The following is a 13,123-nucleotide window of genomic DNA, read 5'->3' on the forward strand; positions in this document are numbered from 1 at the left end:
AGGGAGTGAAACATTTGTTGGAGGACCTAGACTGGTTTAGAAGATTGCATTCCAGAAGACTTGTTGTCCCCTCAAATAACCTTGGAACTTTATGCACTGCTGGTGGAGGTGAAGGCCAGTGAGTGAGCCTTAGCTCTACTGTTCTTGAAGCATTCCAGGGAGCAGTCAGACTTGTATCCGAATAACTGGTTATCAGCAAAGGGCATCTTCATGATTGCTGTTCAGAAATCTCCTGATTAGTCAGTGGAATGAAGTGGAACTGACAACGATAGTCCTGAGCTGGTTTTTGTGTGTAGGGAGCGGGCCCCACATCCAGTGGAGGGCTGTCTGCCAACAGACAACGTACAACTTTAGAAGTTTTAGCAACTTACTCCAACAATGGAATGTACAGAGTACACAGAACTTCCCACCCAACAACATGGGGTATCACATCCAAAATTGCCCTCCAATAGTCAGCATAAACTCACATTCCCATGCGGCTGATAGCAAGAGGTACCTTCATGGGACCAGGAAATGTCCTTCCTATGCAGCTTGGCATGGATGTAGTGCAGTCTGTGTAGGAACTTAAAGTGTGTTAATTTGTATTTATTAGTAATGGAGATGGCTCCCAAATGAACGTCATTTGCGAATATCCTACATAGTGCCCAGGTCCTCTTCCGACAGAGTCACTGTAGACATGGGGAATTTCCATTATATTCATAAGCACTGAATAGTCCCCCCCCCACGTGCAGAGACCCCAAAGCATTTTGTTACAATATATCTTTTAAGTAGAGATGTTTGCCTTGCTTTAGTAAGGCATGCAGAGTCACTTAAGAGAGAAAGACATTATGCAGCCTTTAGGAGCAGGCTACAATGGCCCAATTCTCCATCTTTAATTAAAAAAGGGGGCCAGGAGATTACATGTGTATATTATTTGATGGTGTTTTAGTAAAAAAAAAAAAACTGCTTAAATGTCTTTCCCAAACCCTTTTTTGAGGTAACAGATGAAGCAAGCCAGGACAGCGTAGCCCCATAGGCTGCCATTATATGAATGAAAATAGAGACTGTGCCTTTAAGAAGCCAGAAACCACCAGTATCCCATTGTGCCGAGCAGGTGACAGTTGCTTCAGTTCTTTTTTAAGGCGACGTGCGTGATGGGGAAACAGGATAAATGAGGTCAAAAAGCCAGAGAACTATCATCTTCTGAACCCAGGAACGGGCCTGAAACAGATGGGGTCCTCAGGTGCAGACAATGCTTTCCCAGCGGCTAGTGTGGTGACTCCAGAAGTTAATGCCAGAGGAATATAGTTAGGCTTGGATGGACAGAGAACTGACAAGTACCATTGCAAAAGAGGGCCACTGTCCACATTTTATCACCTAAGTAGGGAGGTCCATCAATATATTGATTAGTCTACACTAGCTTTTGGCTGAAGGGGGGAGGGGCATATTGGACCTATACCTTTTTGCAGTCGCCCCCAAATGTTTCTGTTGCTGAACCAGTTTTTGTTGGTAGTACACTTTACCACTGATAACCAGTGCTAAAATGATTGTGCTTGCTCTCTAAAATATGGTAAAAGTGGCCTACACCTGATTGGCACATTTAAGTTACTTAGTAGATGGTACAATATGTACCTAGGGCCTGTAAAATAAATGCTACTAGTGGGCCAACAGCACCCCCCATTGTGCCACCCACGGAAGTAGCACTTAAAAACTGCCTCAGGCCTGCCACTGCAGCCTGTAGTGCAGTTGGAAACTGTCATTCCAACTTGGCAAAAAAACACTTTTTCCAGGCCTAAAACTTTCCTTTTTAATACATATATGTCACTCCTAAAATAGGCCCTAAAGGTCCACATGGCAAGTTGCATTGTATTTTGATAAAAGGACATGTGGGATTAAGTTTTACATGTCTGGTATTGAAAAACTCCTAAATTCATTTTTCACGACTGTAAGGCCTAACTCTCCGATTGGGTAACATTCGGTTACCTTATTACATCTAATAAGTGTTATCTTTTGACTGGGACCAGGAAGAAGTGTCATGTTTAGACTCAAATGAATTGTAATTTAAAATCTTTTTAAATGGTAAAGTTGGATTTAAGTCAGAATTCTGAAAATGGTCCTTTAGAAAATGGGCATTTTGTTGTCCTAACCTTTCATGCCTCTGCCTTAGGTCACATGACTGTGAATGACCCTGCTGTTGGGCTTTTCTTTATTCCCCACTACACAGTGAGATAATATGGGACTAGGTGTGAGGAGGATGGCTGGGGGCATAGATGTTCCCTGCCCATCTTGCACTTCACGGGGGGTCGGGGACAAACATACACACACACACACACACACACACACACACACACACACTTTCCAGAACAAGATGTGGGGGTAGTATAGGGAATCTCCCCCTCACCTCACCCCCTACCCCACTTCAAAGGCTGTGGCACCAGGTATAAATATTTGACTTCCAGAGCCACTCTTCAGTACACTGATGGATCTGAGGCCATTATAGGACTGCCTTGTCCCCTAGGGAGAACTGCCCGGCTGCTACCAGAGGACTGCCTTGCTGCTTGGGGACTACCTTGCTTTCTGAGAAGGAAGACTGGACCTGTTCCCTTCGCCCCAGGCTAACCTGAGTGACTCCAAGAGTCAGTTGACTGACCTCCTGTCTGAGCTACAAGGACACATCAAGCTCCAGAGTCCTTCCTGCAGCTGTTCATGTCACCTGCTGGAGTGAGTTCCTGATCCTCAAGAGGTGTATACCTAGATCCTGGCCCCTTGACTGGCCGTGAAAGAAGGTGAAATCCTGAAGTTTTGGGCAACTTTAAGAGGCTCTGCCATCTGCAACAAAGACCAACGCAAAGCTACGGTGAACCTAACTCTTCATTCTACAGTGACCGCTAGCGACAACAGGCAAACAAGATCTGCACTTCCCGCTACAGCAACAACAGTCCGTGGTGATCGCCACCTGACCGGCTCCTCGTGCTACCGTGATGACAGCCCATGCCACCCAACCTGCTCTTCATGCTACAGCAACAATCATCTGTGATGTTCTCCCTGCTCCTCACGGCCTCTTCTGCCATGAACGAAACTCTCTACACCGGACTTTGACACAGAAACCTTTTCAACAGGGCAAACTTGGTCCCTGTATCTGGCCTGCACTCCATTGTGGTCGGACTCAACTTGTGACTTTTCCCCAGTCTACCACAAGTGACACTTTGTGCTTTTAGGCACAATAGCTGCTGACAACGTTGAAATTTAATATCTCTGGTTCCACCCAATAGATTAATGTCATTCTGGTATAATTTTATTTATTATTTATTAACATTTACTCTACTTATCTAAATTGGTTTGAGATTTTTCTTGTCGTGTTTTTACGTTATTACTGTTTGTGTGCTAAATAAATACTTTACACTTTGCCTCTAAGAGACTTGTTGCCAATCTACCAGAGGGCTAAGCACAGGTTAATTTAGTGACTTTTGTGGTTCACCCCGACAAGAACTCTGGTTGTTGCCTGCTTCTCAACAACCTTGAAAGCTGCAGTATGTCTGAGCTGAAAAGGTTGTGCAGGGAGAGGGTGCAGAAGTCAGCCAAGGGGTCTCAAAACGTGGGAGTATGGAATGAATGCAAGCTGCAGCACAGGCGCAGGAGAATGAAATAGAGGCTGAGGAAGATAACTTTGCAACAGCTCCAGTACTGGAAAGAGAGGAGAATCTTCTGCCCCTTGCCTCAGAACCAGATGAGAATGGGGGATCAACAGAAGTGAGGTCCCCTACTCGGTCCAGCACAGAAAGAAGTGTTTCCTCCCTCCCCCTGTCCCTGAGGAACCAGAGGACAAGAAATCTGAAAGGAATTCAGGCTGAAGCTGTCCGAGGTGGAACTGATTGTAAAAGCTTTTCATTACTGTTTGTGTGCTGCATAAATTCTTTACACTTTGCCTCTAATTTAAGCCCGACTTTTCTGTGCCAAGCTACCAGAAAATGCAGCACAGGTTAATTTAGTGATTGTTGCCTGAACGAGGCTTTCACCCCCCTCAACCAGTAACCTGTTTCAGTGACTATTTATCATTTGTGCATCACCAAGTAAAGTGTCTTGATTTGCTTTGATCCTATTAAAATCTTTGCTTCGATCACACTTCAGCATTACAAAAAAGGACTGTTCATTTACATGTATTTATATTTCGTTCTGTGTTATAAAAATGACATCCTACAACCTTTCTTTTCACTCTCTGTACCACAGCAAGATTGTCCCACAATTCAGTTTACTTTTCGTTCTCTGACTGCAAAGTGAGAGGAGTTTGTAAACACCAATCCCCCTGTTAAAATAATAAGCAGTAATTTGTCAGAAGATAGTCTGACACTTGACCTATTTCTTTGATGCGCAGCAAATGTGACAATATTAATAAACGATTTAATGGCATGTTAATGAATAGCTGGGACTTTCACGACTCACCAGAGGCTCGTGACCCAAAGTTTGGGAACTACTTTGTATCAGTTCTGGGGTCAGAGTCAATACAGAAGTGCCTGGCAAATGTATATACTTACCTGCACATTGCTGCTCTGCAAATGTCTGAGATTTTGGCATTCCTTCGTGAGACAGCAGTAACCACTGACACTTGGGTGGAATGTGTCTTAGGGCTTACCTAGTAAGCATCTGTGAGTCTATTATACAAGAAACAGTCCATCTAGCTATGGTTTGCTAAGAAACTACAATGCAGGTGAGGACAGGCCTATAATTATAAAAAATGTTTGTACTGTCTAGTTTCTTTAGTCTTATCGTTATAGTTTTTTAATGTCCTGTTTGTAACAACCATTTAGTCAAGAAAGAATAATCCAGAAAGAAAGTCAGAAGGACATATTTTGAGTATTGTGGAAATCTAAAATGACACACCGAAGTAATTAAGGGCCACAAGCTCTTAAAGAGACTTGTTACAATAGAAAACCAACCAAGGTACCTCCAAACAGAGCACTTGAAGCTCATCAACCCTTGTTATTAATGTTAGCCATATGAACATTTATTTTTCATGAAAGTGTTGCAGAGCTACCTTATACGTGGGTTCAAACGTAGGGTCCATCAATTTGGAAAAGACAATATTAAGCTCCCAAGGACGAGGTGGTGTTCTGACTGGGGAAATGCTCCTTTAGGCCCTCAAGGAAATCCTCAATTACTGGGATGGTGAAAAAGGATGTCTTCCGAAAAGCAGTGACAGCAGCCAAATTCACTTTCATAGAGAACTGAAGGACAAATAAAGAATATAAGGTAGCAATGTCTCTTATGGGACCATTCCCAGGTCCATGTGTCTCTGGAGACATAATGGGCAGAACCTCTCATACTTGAATGCACAAGAGGAACTTAACCTCTCCCATACTGTAAAATCAGTCATTATGTCAGATTCTGATGAACAAGTTGTTGGTATTCAAATTGTTGCATAGCAACTTCTTTTTTTAGGGAAGATGAAAACAAAATTATTCTACTGCCTGTGAGTGCAGAACAGCCGCAAATGGGTCCAGGTTGTTCCAATTCTAGAGGATTTAAGATGATGCAGCAAGGCAAACTAGAAAAGTCCAGTAACACTCTTTCTGGTGGATATTCTAACTGCAAATTCCTCACCGGGTTAATATCCCCAGGCACCAGACATGATCCAAAAACTCAATAAGATGTGCTTCTGTGCGCGGACTTCATTCCCCTCCGGGAGTGACAAATGGATGCTTGTCCGCATCCCCAGAGGTGGAGCCAAACAGGAGATTGGAACAACCAGTGTCCAGATTCTTAAACTGGGACTGTTTTAGATGGAAAAAGGAGACTATTCCGCAGAATGGGGGGGGGGAGGAGATGGTAAGGAATATGGATAGAGTATCTACCAGAAAGAGCATTACCGAAAATAAATAACTTGTTTTTCTGATGGATACTTCTAACTGCAGATTCCTCACCTTGTGATTAGGTACCAAAGCAGTACCTCTCAAGGTAGTGGTTCTGTGGAATGGCTCAGATCAAAAAGTCCTGCAGGACCGAATGGGCAAAACGCCCTTCCCGTTGAACCTGGCTGTCAAGGCAGCAGTGCAGCCTCACAGATATCCAAGTCAGGTACTCCGATTAGTAAATCAGAGGTGGACGTCTTGACTCTGCAGGAATGAGCCCACTCTTCTCCTGGGCCAGTGCATACTAGATCTTAATTCAGAGCACTATCCATTGTGATAATGTCCTTTTCTGAACCACCTTACCTCTCTTGCCACAAAGAATCCCACAAAGAGACTACCCGATCGTGTTCTTTGGTGCGATTGATTTAGAAGCTTAAAGCTCTTTTGGGGTCCAGTCAATGGAGTGTTATTTTCCTCTCTTGAGGAGTTCAGTGGACCAAAGAATGTTTGGAGGGTGATGGATTGCCTAATGTGAAAGAGTCACTCCCTTCACCAAACAGGCCTCCCTGTTCCTCAACTCCAGCTTGTCTGGGAAAAGGTGATATAAAGAGACTGGAGAGAAGGCCTGAAGCTCACTTACATGGTGTGCTGATGTTACTGCAACCAGAAAGACCATTTTCAAGGTGAGGAGACGCAATGGACCACTGTAACCTGACTCAAAAGGGATACACACGAGGAAAGCGTGGACCAAATTTAAGTCCCACTGTGGCACCACAAAGTGCTTTGGCAGAAACATATTTTGCAAATGGTTTAGAAAATGCATGACAAGTGATATGAAGAAAGGCGGCTGGACCAGTAAAAAGGCCGAAAGAGCTGACAAACAACCTCTAGCAGTGCCCAGAGCAAGATATTCCTGGGCCAAAGACAAAACAAACAGCAATACATTGGACAGTTTGTCTTGCCATGGGACTGTCTGGAGGGTGCTGCAGAAAGCAACAGACATCCTAGAGGTGCAAGTTGCTCAGGCACAGGAGCAAGACCCTGTTCTGCTGCAGCAACAGAAGATCCATCCTTCCAAAGCAGCATCCTGATCAGAGGACAGATGCTCAGGTCAAGAAGTTCAAGGTAACATGCTCTCCCAGCCCAAACCACAGCCTCTAGGATGACTTGGGCCTGCGGAATGCATCTCTGAGGGACAGCCTTCCTGGGAACTTCAGTGTGCCAAAGATGTGCAACACAGCCTCTCAAAAGGCTTTGACCTGCTGTGACATCACAGATGGATCTGGAGACTCAAGAAGCATCAGGACCTCAGACGCAATCGACTCCTCAGTGAATCAGGAGCAAGAGCTGAAAGCATGGTGACGCCCTTGCACCTTCTCTGGAATACTAGAGTGGTGAGAAAGGGCTGAGTTCTGTTTGGACTTATGTTTCTTCTTGGAATTACCTGAAGACTTCGAACATGAAGAAGGTCTGCTGCAGGAATGACTTAGGGAGAATATCTGCACTAGAGGTGGGCAAGCCAACAATTTCTTTAATATATGAAAGTGTTTCACCTTAGTACATCATATTGTATCTCTGCAGTAAGAAGTATTTATTAAAACTGATAGTTTTATAATAAAAAGTGAGAAACAATCCTGCCCCCCGTAATGACAACAAGTGAACTAAAAGGTGACTCAGTTGTCATGTGTGCCCTATATATGGCCTAGATTCTTACTATACACAAAAAGACTTTTCAGTTTGTTAAATAGTTTATAGGGTATTAAATCAAACACAAGAGACGTATTTGCACAGCACGCATCCTGAACTCATATATTTAAAGGTGCTCTGATATGTGATGATCGGTGCTTAATTTGAGACAGGTTTTGCTGGTGCGGACAACCAGCACTTATTTTTCCTCATCAGGCGTTTCCCAAGAGCAACAGAAAAAAAAATACACAAACCGGGAAGAATGAGGAAGAGAACGATAGAAAAACAGTCACAATGTGAGAAAGAAAAGACTGTCAAAAATAAGATAAAGCGTCAACAGAGTCTGGAAGTGGATTACAGAGGCTTGAGGTGAATTCAGGTCTAGGGAGCCTCGGTATCCCGCTTGCGGACATGTAATAGCGCCAGCAAGGCTTCTGTGCAGCGCTTTGGGCACTGGTGTTCATTCTTTTTCAAACTGAGCACCGGTGATGATGAACAAAAAGGGTGCTCTATTTTGTCAAGCAGGGAAGCCAGGATCGATCCAAGATTTCCCAGTTTCACAATGGCAAATTCACACACATTAGCTTGATATCTCTTTCTGATATCTAAATGTTTTCTATGAAGGTGTCAGAGAAAGGGAGACTGGGGTGGAAGGAGCAGTGATACTGTATTTGATTGATCTGTACTGTAACCTATGTGATGACTCCTGTGAACACTACTATGGTCGTGCTCTTTTGATTTGTTCATGCCACTTATAATATGGTTTATGCTTAAAGGTTAATACTTTGTCCTTACTTTTTGTAAGAGGACATTAGAGTGTAAGTGACAGGAAAAATCCACATTTTAATTTTAGTACTGTCATACAACACTAACCTTTTCCACGGAAGTACAAGTGCTTCACAACAAAGACTAGTTAACACTTTTTGTATGAACCAGGGAGATCTGCTGGAGTTACAGGATGCAAAACCCAGAAAAGGTTTCGAACCTTATTTCCACATGTACCATGGTTGAAATTTGTAGTTACTAAGCCACATGACCTCCTGTGAAAGCTTAGCACATTTTGGGCTTGAAGTCCCAAGTGGACCTCTAGCTGAGCCAGAGCCAAGCAACAGGCTTTTGCTTTTCGTGCCTCGCCCACCCCTACTCTGCACTCCCTACTTCGACCTGGAGTGGGACCTATGTGGAGTCATGTGGAGTTCTGCATGACTCGCAGTCTTCACATTCACGAATACCCTTTAGATTCATCTGGGCGCAGCCATCACAGACTTGGAGCTGTGCGGTAAATTCAAACACCTGAGACACCTCTTGGAGATATGTCACAGACATCTGTTTGCGATAGCCTCTACATGGCTTACACCTGTAGCCTGGGGGGGGGAGAGAGTTGACATACTCCCTTGCACACTGGAAAACCCCACTTCACAAAGTGAACAAAAAGAGGATCAGAGCTCCAGGTCCGCATCTAAAGACATGGAAAGAAAGGAAATGATGTCAGCACACATGGGTGGTGCTTCCATGCAGCTCCGTTTGTGACTCCCAGAGCGGAACGACATTGAGGGTGCGCTGCACAGTGCAACCTACTGGCAGAAGGAGCATTGTTTTTAGGATTTCGGGATCCAGTCTTGAGGATATTGACAAGGTGAGGAATCTGCTGTCAGAAGTACCCAGTGGAAATAACATTTATGTGCTATCGGAAATAACATTTATGTGCTATCAAAACAAATCTGCATAAAGGTAAGACTTCTTTCCTTGCACTGGATTCCTGAACCAGCACAAAGACAATTCGAGGAGCACAGTCTTACCGAAGGCTGTTGTGAACAAGGTAGACTATGCTAAAACATTATCTGATGCAAGAAAAAGCATATGCGTTGTTTACTTCAAATCCAAGCTAAAACATAGCTTAGATTTAGGCTTGTTCCAGAAATAAAGACTGTGCAGTCACTGATGCCTCAATTCCTAAAAGTGCCATGAACTAGGATGGAGAAAGTGTAGAAAGAATTTCTGAAGATACAGACATGACAGTAGAAACAAAGTGTAGTAGATACAGTGATAAATAACTGTGTGGAGGAAAAGGCTCACATTTCCTTGATCTGTCCTCATTTGTGGATCTGCAGATTAATTTGTTGAGAAACAGATTTTGGATCTGGAACATTATCCTGATCTCCTAAAGTTGTTAAGCCATTTAAAGCTGTTAGCGATAACATTGTTTCATTTACAGTACCTACGATATTCGTGATCATCACTTATAGTTGTAGGAATCAGAAGTATGTGGTTTTTGATTCCCACACTAATTCAAGTCAAGTTAAAACATTGTTACCATGCAGAATTGTTTTTACTGGAAGAACAGTATTCAAAGAATGATTATTGTGACAAACAATAAAGATCACCAATCTAGGAAGAGGCACATTACTTAAATGAAGAGAAGGTTAGTTATAAGACTCAGGCCCTGAAAAAAACAATTCCAAACAAGCTAGTGAACATTGGCCCGTCCTGATTGCCTAAAACCCTACTACTGAGCTTGATGCCAATTCTGCCCACTTTCCCTAGGGAGGTCTTGTAGGTGTATACAGAGCATCAGTGGTTGTTTTGAAGGCATTAGGTATCACGTAGGTCCTTCAAGAACAAATAGTACTGATGATATGACAGTGGAGGTGGGCGGTTGGAATGAATGCTTTAAATTCTGAGAGAGAGAAATCTGCAAAATCCTTATTGACTCACTTGGATAGTGTGTCTTGTACCTTATCAATCAAAAAGTGCTTTTCGCCAGTAAAGTCTCCTCCATGATACCAAAACAAACATGCTTATCTGTAGTGAAGACTGGTATTATAAGACTCTTAACTTTCCATGTCCCTCTCAAGGGGAAGCTCCTGGTTACGAAGGGGTGCACCCAAAAAATAAATCCTCTTAAATGGAGAAAACTGGTGAAGAAAACATTTTCTTCAGGAAGAAAAGTGCCCAACAAAAGGGACACACGAGCAATAAAGTTCCAGACCAAACCCATACGTTAAAGGGTGAGGGTTCTAAGAAACACTGGTGCCATACAGTTAAGGGGAGTGGATTAAAGTGCAAAATGGCACAAGAGCACAGGTTGCTGTTTGACAACACTAAAGTGATAGTTTGTTTTGAGAAAGCTTTTAACCCTGCCTACAGGTGGACATTAGTCAAGGAGGAGGAACAAAACTATCATGGAATTTAGAATATACCATATTCTGATATTCATTTTAAGGTATTTTATTACACATAGACTCAGGAAACTATTTCTGCTGAATAACACACAATGGAACCCATGGGAAAAAGTTTCAGAGCACAAATTTTCAAGTGATGTTTTGATAAACTGAATATAGCGGCCAACATCCACTAATCCAGAAGAAAGGCTTTAAGATACTTTTGCACCAACTGAAGTGTCCTACAAATGAAGTAGAACAAATAGGTCAGTATTTCCTTAAGTTGGAGACCTGGAGTTGCTCTGGTCATGGCTGATCCTCTGGTTCGTCCAGAAGGGTCATAACTTGGACCACTGCTGTTGCTACAGGGCTTTTGTGTCAATGAGGCATTGACACCTTCTGCCTCTTTACTGGTATACTCTGCTCCAGTACCATGCTTGTGCTTCATTTTCTGCTTGTATGTGTTGCATTACTTTATGTACATGCACTGCGAATAAAGGTATTCAGTAAAACAATTAATGTATTGCATTCTGCTGTGCTTTAAGTGTCCGGTAAAGATAAAGCCTACACATATAGTGCACACTGTGTACCACATACAACTCTTGAAATGAAATCTATCTGGTCAGCAGAAAGTATATTTAATTGATTGGAGTGGGCTTCTTCTAGCAAATGGCCAATCCAGAAAAATGGGGGGGGGGGGGGAGGAAGGGAGACAAAGGAACTGACTTAAGCCTGCTTTTATTTATATATAAGAACAGAACCGAGGCCACCTAAATTTACAAAAGGATAGCTGTGTAGCTGTAGTAGTATGAAGATGAATCTTGAAATATGTAGCTGTCCAGTGAAAAAGGCATGAAAAAAGTCATCAAAATGTAAATTCCTCAAAAACAGAAAACTGCATCAAAACTCTTCGGTTCTCTATGAAGTCACCCCTTGCAATCTTGGTAAGGGTCTTCTAAATCCTGTGCTTTACCAGTTTGGGTCTTATTTTTGGCCCGACAGCTTCTAAACAAAAGATTACAATAACTAATGCCTTTACGACCTAGATTTGCACTTTTAATTCAAGCAGGATTTCTATGTATAAAGCCATTACGGAAATGGTGAGTCAGGAATGAGCCACAGAAGGAAGACATCTTTTGACAAGGGATCCAACAGAGAGCCACATTTCTATTTATTGTCGAATAAAATTTGAGGTCTAATACTCCTGTGAAGGTGCAGAAAGTCACCACCACTTCAATGATGTCCTGAGATAGAAAATTTGAAAAAAAACAATGACTTGGGTTTGGTTGGGAAGCAATATATACAGAGAGGTGACAAATTACTAACTTACCATCCCTGACTTGCCGGTCCCCAAATTACTTTTGTGAAAGAGGCAATTGAAGTGCTCCTCTATAGGGTATTCATCTAACAGAGATAATAGGTAAAATAGAGAAAATAGTCTCATACTACAATTTACCCCTTCAGCGAGAACAGAACTTGAAGTAAAGTCTCCACAGATAAGGACAGCCAGGATCCTTGCTAAAGAATAAATGCATAAAAGTGAGAAAACTTTGGCTTCCAAATAAGAGTCTCAAAAAGCATTTACAAGGACAACATGTCAAAGATGTTGACTAAATACGCTGGAGGAAACAAGTGGCATTCGGGAAGTGTCCTACACAATGTACAGAAAAACAAAAATAAAAGCTCACTGTCACGAACTGTATTACGTCAGATACGGTATGAATTCAGATGTAAACCAATGAATACATACTGATGTAAAACAGAAGTGATGCAGTTTGCGAGTGCAATGTATGTCAGCTTTCAACCTCAGGATGTGAGTCTCATCTTTTAGCATACAGAGGAGATATTCTGGGCTTGTGTCACTGTGGGATGAAGTGAAAAGTGTTGGGTGCTGATGCGGTGTTTGAAAGGTGTCGAGTCCACGTCCACAGATGTCACTGAATCAGTGCTGGAATTACTCATCCATTAATGCTGGTGGCGAGGCATGATGTCGTGGGTGGCAGCGATTGGTGCTGGGGATCATGCAGCCACCTGTGAGAGAGGCAGCCAAGAGGAGTTTAGCAAGCTGCCCTGCCACAACACTTGAGAGGTGCAACGCGGATTCCTCAGGTTGGACGCTGGCTAACCCAGGGCAGGAGGCACAGTAGAGTGTGTTTCTTTGGAGGCAGAAGGTGGAGCTTGCAGGAAAGCTCTCGTGGACAGAGGGGGAGTGTCAGAAGACATCAGCCCAGCATTCAGCATTGCAACACAGTGTAAGATTGCAAGAGCATGGTGACACAACGGACAGGAGTCGCAGAAAAGGGAAATAAGATTTTTTTCAGCCTGTTATATGAAAAGCTTGGCTGAGGCTTGGCTACTGGTGACCAAAATGAGGTCTCAAAAAGGGCCATAGCAGTACTGGACAAGCACCGGAGAAACACACACAGCTGAGAAAGCAACTGTGGCTACTGT

The 13,123-nt window shown here is 43.0% G+C and overlaps 1 protein-coding gene across 2 annotated transcripts in view; it reads right to left on the reverse strand.

The window, feature by feature from the left end:
- The window catches only part of BBS4 (Bardet-Biedl syndrome 4), a 317,463-nt gene that overhangs the window by 26,724 nt on the left and 277,616 nt on the right, over positions 1–13,123 (reverse strand). The gene's annotated exons all lie outside the window — the stretch shown is intronic.

Source organism: Pleurodeles waltl, chromosome 3_1 (genome assembly GCF_031143425.1).
Source record: "Pleurodeles waltl isolate 20211129_DDA chromosome 3_1, aPleWal1.hap1.20221129, whole genome shotgun sequence".
Taxonomy (NCBI): Eukaryota; Metazoa; Chordata; class Amphibia; order Caudata; family Salamandridae; genus Pleurodeles; species Pleurodeles waltl.